General features: G+C 28.5%; 1 long non-coding RNA gene across 1 annotated transcript in view; it reads right to left on the bottom strand.

The window, feature by feature from the left end:
* Positions 1–8569: 8569 nt before the first annotated feature.
* Positions 8570–8687, bottom strand: part of LOC114074950 — a 5179-nt gene continuing 5061 nt past the window's right edge. Inside the window, exon 2 of the long non-coding RNA XR_003575331.1 lies at positions 8570–8675. This is a non-coding gene — a long non-coding RNA (uncharacterized LOC114074950). The remainder of the gene's footprint in view (positions 8676–8687) is intronic.

Genomic DNA, 8687 nt, shown 5'->3' with positions numbered 1-8687 from the left:
TGGAAGACAGCTAAAATATTCTAAGTGTTGGAAGCTGGCAGAATTATTCTAAGTGTTGGAATGAAGCCTGAAATATTCTAAGTGTTAGAATATTAGTATTTCGTGTAGATAAGAATGTAATTTGAATTAGATTCTATCTGTTGGAAATATAGCTGTTGGAAAGTTAGTTTTGAACACTGTGATGACAAGTGTCGGACAGGTGTCACTTGTAACCGCCGCATGTAACTGCCATTGTGCAGAATTTTGATTTAAAGGTGGAAATTCGTCTAAGGCAAAAACAGAGTGTTTTCTAGCCTTAGACTAATTCGTGAAGCCTTCCTTTGTATTACTTAAAGGTTAATAAAGGTTGGGACTGGTTCCTGTAAATTCTGTTGGTTGTTTGACGCTACTGTTTTAAGTATTTCTATACTTAGTCAATTTTCGTGGGTGTAAGTAGGCTGAAGTATTACAGACGCTGTAAGACTGCCTAGAGTGGTGTGCGAGAAAAATAAATCGACCCTCTTTCAGAACCTATGAACACAAATGACTGGATGGCTCACAGGTTTGGGTGTTTGTTTTCCACTGAATCGATTCCCAATTGCAACATTCATTCCTTTTAAAATTGAAAAGCACTGGGGTTAACGTTTATTAAAAAAACTTTTAAAAAAATGCAGCTTGTTTTTTACTTCTTATTTTACAATTAAAAAAAAAATCTAAGGTTCCAATTGCAAGCATCTTAATTTCACAAAAAACACAGTATGCGCTCGAACTTACCAGCCGACAAAACCCGTTTCTTCCTCTCTTTTTTTTCTCAACTGAAATCACCATTCTTAGTAAGTAAATAGCAAAATCAATTATAATATTTTAGATCTTATCTTACGTACAATGATCAGCAACGACTCAAACACACATGTGGTCTGAGACAAAATCAAATCCCAGACCTTAAACTTTTAAGAAAAAAATAATATTTTTTTTATAAAGTTGATTTTTTAAATTTTTTGAGATGCAAAATTATATTTTTTTATAATTAGATTCTTTTGATAATTATTTTTTAATCAGTAATTCATATAATCAATAGATTTAATTTTTTTTTGCGATATAGTACACGAGATATATCAAATTTCATTTAATAACTTTTTTTCATATATATATATATATATATATATATATATATATATATATTGCAAAGCATATTTATATCTATTATTGCTAAAATAATTGTGGTCCTTCAATAAAGTAGTTGCCTTTTTCATAAAGAGGCAAAGTTGTCCGTCAAAATGGTCCACCGTCTTGTTGAAATTCTAAATTCGTTTCTGGTTCTAAAAATTCATAAATATCCTCAAGAATTAATATCATAAATTTTTAGTGATGTAACAAGCCACGTGAGACTAATCCTCTCACTTAAGCGTTGCTAACTAGGATTTACTACAAGATAACTAGACCTTTAGCGGCGACAACAGTTGCCATAAAAGCCTAGAATATTGTCGCTATGTGGATATCCTTGATACATTGGAAAAACATTACATATAGTTCCACAATATTTAAGGTCTTTTCACATTATCAAGAAACTATATAAATTACATGACTTTTTTCCAATTTTTCATGTGTATTAGTCATTGAAGGCGCCTAGCAGTACCCAATTTTTTTTTCTAAATAAATTTTATGAGAACCTCCGTTATGAGTTGGGGGAAACATTACGTATAGTCTAACCATTTAAAGGCATATTCACGTATTTACCATCAATTTTTTAGGAATTACGCGATTTTTCCGACTTTTCCCGTGGATAAGGCGCCTTAGAGCATCTTAATTTTTTACGTATTACGTATAGTCCCACCATTTTAAGAGTATTTCGAATTTTTTTAGCCAACTTTAATTTTAGAAATTATGATATTTTTCCAATTTTTCGTGTGTATTGGTTCATGGATTGATGCCTTGAAGCACCCAATTATTTTTAAAAAAAACTTTATGCGGATATCCGCAATGAGTTGAAAAAGCATTACGTATAGTCTCACCATTTTAAAACTCATTTTGCATTACCAGCCAAAACTTTATGAATTACACAACTTTTTCAATTTTTCGTTGTATATAAACACATGAATTTGACGCCTTGGAGCATTCAAAATATTATTCTGTAATGAGTTGGAGAAGCATTACGTATAGACCCACCATTTTTAAGGCCTATTTTTCCATTTACCAGCCAAATTTTAAAAATTACACAACCTTAATAATTTTTCATGTATATTAATTCACAAATTTAACGCCCTGAAGCACCAAATAATTTTTTTATTAAAATAACATATAAATCACTTCATCGAAGAAGATGAAAGAGAGAATAAGAAACTTACAAGGTCATCATATAAATTTCGGCTAACTTTTATCCTGTCTATTTGGACTAGGAGGAACGAATTCATTGCCACATTCATTCTTATTCTTCTTATAACATCAGATGTTCTTCTTTGTCGTGTTGACTGGTTAATTGAAAAACCAAAAAATGCTATGACTATGTCCAACAAACTCTGAATTTGAATTAGTCGGATTAATACTCTTGTTTTTGCTCGATTCTGTAGAAGGATTTATGCGATGACCATAATGGTACTTGTTGAGATGTGCAAGGTAATGAAATAGGGATTACTTGATAATGTAAAGTTAGTTAAGGGTAGTTAAGGAATTTAGGCAAAGTGGTTAAGTTGGTTAGAGATAAACATTGTATATATATCACTGTTCCATTGTATTCTGTAAGCAAGCATTTTTCTCATTGTATTGAAATAAAGATTCTTCTTCTTCCTCTTCTTCTCAAGGTGCTCATCAATGGAGTTTTAGATTGAGCAATTATTCTGATTTTAACACAAGGTTCACATTGTGTTATAGTTACGTGAAAATCCCTTGCTCAAGGGGGTAAAATCACGACCTGTCACACAAGATTTTCAATTATTTTCACTAATTATAAGTAAAAGTGAATACATACTTCAAATACACCACAAGAGATTACTAAATCTCACAGCAAGTAACAACTTAATTGAGCCAAAACAATGCATCAATTGCCCATTATATTAACTATCTCTAATTAATATAGACTTCAATTCATAAGGCACACAAATACACAATTAACTCTAATTGTGTTCCTACAACGAGTAATCGAGAAAGAACTTGATACATCTCTTTATAGATGAGAAATGAATCCTACAATTTCAGCACAATATAAACATTTAAAACATCAACACTTGAAGATTGTTCTTCTTCACAGGTCCCTTGTCATGTGTGTTCTTAAAGCTTGAGTTCTTGAAATACAAAATTCGTCTTTTTGAATGAATGAGAGCCTGTTTGGCTCAGCTTAAAAGCTGGTCAAACTGACTTAAAAGCTGGTTTTTGACTTATTTAGCTGTTTGACAATATTCAAAATAACTTATTTTAAGTTAAAAAAAACTTATTTTAAGTCAAAAGTTAAAAGTTGGGGTAGGGGTGCTTTTTTTTTTTTTAGCTTATAAGTTGTTTTAAGTTGACCACATTTTTACCTTTTTGCCCTTAATATTTTTATACAATCTCCAAATTACCCACATAACCCTAACAAATCTTTCTTCCATTTTTCCCTTTTCACGTGTGGATGATAGACAATTACTATTACTAAAAAATGAAAATAAAATAAATTTTAAATCTTTCAAGTGATCTATTCAAATTATATAGTATTAAAAAATATAAAATAAGTTGCACATATAACTTAAATAAAAAATTATATTCCTCTTATAAATAATTTGTAATAATAAATAAATATGTGAATGATAGACAATTATTATTACCTATGGATGAAACTAAAATAAAATCTTAAATCGTTCTTTGATCTATTCAAATTATATATCTTTAAAATCTATAATAAGTTTATATTCCTCTTATAAATAATTTGTGATGAGAAAGAAATATGTGAATGATAGCAAAATATAATTATTTATGGCTGTAAAATATAAATTAATTAACTTTTATTATGTTAACAACTTTTAAGGGTATTTCAGACATTTTGATTTAAATAGCTGTTTATCAGCACTTATTTGTGAAACACATCAACAACTTTTTTTTTAACTTCAGCACTTTTATCCAAACACATAACTGCTTATTTTAAAAATAAGTTTCAGCACTTTCAAAAGTACTTTTTTAAAGCTGCTTTTATTAAGCCCACCCAAACGGGCCCTGAATCTTATTATCCTTTTAAACGTAAGTTACTAATCAATAAAGATTTGCTTCAAAAATATTAACATGACTAAAATTTAGTCCCAAATTTCTTAATTATGGTCCTTGAAAACCAACTTCAAGGAATCAAGGTGTGTTCTAATACAAAAAGGTTTGATAATTAAGGTACAAAACTTGCGAAAAAATGATATTTAGATAGGTAAATATAACAGAACAATGGATAATTGAGATATGAAACTTAAAAAAAAAATTAAATGTGTTTTTACCATTTAACTTAGCAACATATGAAAAATCCTTTTTGTAAAAGCTTCTAAGTGATATTTTTTTCTTTTCTATTCTTTTAAAATCATAATAATTATTTTAAAGTGTATTACACATGTTTTATGCTACTACTACACATATGGTCCAACAATTCACATTTTTAAAGTTAGATGCATGCTCACATGTAAAATTCGAGCTCTTTTCACTTTAACTTTTACGTTACACTTTTTTATCAACCCAAGATTTCTACTATCTAAATACAAAAACCTTGAACTTTCCATCAAATAATAATAATTGTTTTCTTTACCAAAATGGGTCGTTCGAATTTGATTTTCGAGCTTGTGTTTTTAACTCTAATTATTTCAATTAGTTGCATTAATGGCAATTATCAATGTCCTAACACCTTAATTAAGCTTTTGCCATGCAAAGATCTTTAAATGGGAACAGGTGATATTAGTGGTCATTGTTGCAATGGTGTTAAGAGATTAATGAAAATAGCTACTTTTGATAATGATTTGAAGCTTCAAAATATTTGTGAATGCCTCAAGAAAGAAGCTTTGGCTATTGGAGTAATTGAAGAAAGAGCTAAGCAAATACCTCTAACTTTGCAACATGAGCCTTCCTATTCCTATCGATCCTCTTGTGGATTGCAAAAAGTAATATTTTCCTCCCTTTTTATTAGTTGTTCACTTGTTTATTTTACAACTTGTCATGTTAGTCTTTTTTTATTCATTAAGGTATTCAATATTCGTGTTGAAGTTCATTAAAATCTAAATTAACGTGTTGCAAGACTCTGTGTTCAAACATAAGCCCTTTAGTTACGGTGAAGGGATCACGAACCATCTCACCATAATCAATGTTGGTAAATTATTGACAATAAAATGCAATAAGGCAATAATGTTTGCTGGTTTTCCCTTTTTTATTCATATGAACCTTTTAGATTACACTTTATAGATTCCTTAAGTAAACTAAAAATCTCAAAGGTTTTTTTTTTTTTTTTATAAACTTCCAAAAAATGGAATAAAATCTGCATGGTGACCTAAAAAGGAATTTGCTTAAATCAATCAAAGTGGCGCTATAATTTGAGCGGAATAGAGTTTTGTGGTTATATTTGTCACTCTTTGCCACAAATGTGTTGATCGTGAACTCAATTATGTATAAAAATAATATGAAGTAGCCTCTTTTTATCCCGAAATTGCATATATAGTCATTACTGTCGTGAAGTTTCAAATTTCATGACAATGTCTTCGTGTGCCGGTAACGTTAATCATATACTGATCCTAATTAATTTGATTAATATTTTCTTGAGCAGATTTAAAGATTCATCATCAACTAGAGTGTTCAAGCTGAAGAATTACAGGAATATTGAGATGATGACATTTAGAAGACCAAATTATAATTATCATAGTTACCATTCAATTTCAACCTCTAATTGTCAATTAAGTGAAGGTAAATTAAGTTCATCGCTAAATTGCCATTTTTTATTTTAATTTTAACTTAATATGATCGGTTTATTATTTTACTAATTGGTTTTGTTTTTTGGAAAAAAATGCAGTGATGTAGCTCCATGAAGTGGAATACAGAAATATCTAAGAAGACTATGATCACTTCATTAGACTTTATGTGAATTGTGCTTCGATGTGTATGATATGATCAAATGTTTTATCTTATAAATTATTGTTCTCAAGTGGACAGATATTGAAGTGAATTTGAACGAATAAAAATAGGATGGATCATGATTGCATATACCATATCATACAGAATAAAACTAAAAAATATTTAGCAAGACTTCTCACGGGTCAATCCTCGCTTACATATTTAACCTAAATTAATCCAATTGGAGGTCAAAATAAGGGAAGTTAATAACTTGACAAAGTAATAAACAATCCAAACTTGAGCAGATTGGACAAATCATGTTTTAGTAGCTATTTTGACTATCTAAATGCAAAGTGTATATTTAAAGCAACAATAAATTATATAATAACACATTTAGTGTAATTTTACATATTTTGAGAGAATCGTATATACACAATCTTCTCAAATCTTGTAAAAATGTAGAGAAATTGTTGTTTTCAATGGTTCCTTGATTCAAATAATACAATATAAAAACTAATACAAAAAGGAGATTATTAAGACCATCTCCAACTCCACTCTATTTTACTCTCCATTCTTCATATTTGGAGAGTAAAATAGAGAATTGGGTCTCCAACCACTCTCTAAAAAGCTTTCTATTCTCTATTTAAAGAGAGAATTTGAAGAACTACTATTCACCTCTCTATTTCACTTTTTCATTATTTAATATTATTTCTACTATTTGTAATTAACATTTTATTTTTCATATAAAGCTATTGATTAAATTTCTAATGTTCATAATTCTTTTTAAATATAATATAAAATTTTAAAAAAATATATTATTTAGTAGATACTAATTTCATCTCGAATCAACAATATTTAAATATTCTTTTTTTTAATTTTTGTCAGTTTAAGAAATAATTTGATATTATTACTATCATTGATTTTCAATATGAAGATTGCACAAAATTTAAATGATAAAATGAAAATTTAAATTTACAATACAATACATGACACAATAATTTAAATATAAGATAACAATACAATACATAACATAATATTTTTAAAATTACAACAATAATTTAGTAATTCGGTAGGTCATTTTCAGATTTAACAATATTCGGAAAAAATAGTGTATGATCTAGAGAATTGTTGTGTTATGTGATTGCGGTTGTGCTTGTTGATTTCGTTTTTCAATTATTTGTTGTTGTTCTTTAAAATTTAGAATTAAATATAATTTTATACTAAATAAAGACTTTTTTAAAAAATAATTTTATGATACATAAAAATTATATAGGGTAATTATTTTGCAAAATAAAAAAAGAACGAATTTCTATTATAAAATAAGAAAATGAAATTAAAATACAAATAATAATGTAATATTAAGGAAAGAAAATAAAATTCTTTTTTAGAGAGTAAAATAGAGAATTAGATTGAAATTGATTGTCTAAAAAAATAGAATAATAGAAACATAAAACTATATGCTAACCTAAAAGTACAATATTAATTATCTTATAAGATAAAGTCAATCCTAATCCTCGTTAGTTTTCTTTTTCTAACTTACCATAAATGACTAATTGAATTGAATCCTGCATTTTAGATACTGCAAAAACAATGGCAACATTGTACTGGAACACTCTATTTTTAGAGTTCTCAATTTTTTTTCAAACGGTCAATTCCAACGCAATTGTTTATTATATTTTTTTAAAAAATCTCTTTTTAATATTATATTATTATTTTTATTTTTTTATTTCATAATATAAATCTTTTCTTTCTTTAATAACCACCCTATATAATTTCATGTTATATAAAATTTAATTTTTGAAATTCTTTATTTAATGTTAAATTATATTTTTTTTTCCAAATTTCTAAATAACTATGAATAAATGAAAAAAAATCAATAGGCACAATCGCAACCACAGTCACGACTTCACTAAATCATACACGACATATTTTCTTTTTCGAGAACTACTATTCAACTCTATAATTGAAGAGTAGAGAGTAAAATAGAGAGTGCTTGAAGAGGGTATTCTCTATTTTACTCTCCAAATATAGAGAATGGAGAGTAAAATAGAGTAGAGTTGGAGACCATTTCATCCATTTTATTGTCAAAATCCATATCTTTTCCCAAATTTAAGAGTTGAATATTGTCCAATTCAATTAACAAAAAATCGAGATAGAAAACCTATTTTCATTAGCTAGATTTTTCCGCCCATGGGATGTATTGACATCAATACTGACTGTAGCTTCATGCCTAATTCAGGGTTGGGAGGGTGAATACTAATTGCAACTTCATGCCTAATTCAAGGTTGGCGGGGTTTGGAGGGGTCGCATGAGATGACCGGCGAAGGTGGTTGGGCGGGTTTTAAGGATGGTGATAGAATATGTGCCTCAACTTAACAAGTAATGGACCAGGTCCCTTACTTCACTTCAGAAAAATACCAGAAAGTTAAATGCAGTAAAATCAACACAATGATTTTACGTGGAAACCTCCTTGCTTAAGGGAGTAAAACCACGACCTGTCTCACAGGATTTTCAATCGTTTTCACTAATCTTCAAAAGCAAAAGCGAAACACGATTACACCAAACGTAAGAAAGAGTTATCAATCTTACCGTTAAGCAATAGTCCTCTATTGCTCAACAAGCCTAAGTAGAAAAACAATCTACCCACTAAGCTATCCCACCTGGACAACTTA

Source organism: Solanum pennellii, chromosome 11 (genome assembly GCF_001406875.1).
Source record: "Solanum pennellii chromosome 11, SPENNV200".
Classification (NCBI taxonomy): Eukaryota; Viridiplantae; Streptophyta; class Magnoliopsida; order Solanales; family Solanaceae; genus Solanum; species Solanum pennellii.
The sequence above is the reverse complement of the archived record's forward strand: the minus strand, read 5'-3'. Positions and strand labels throughout refer to the sequence as shown.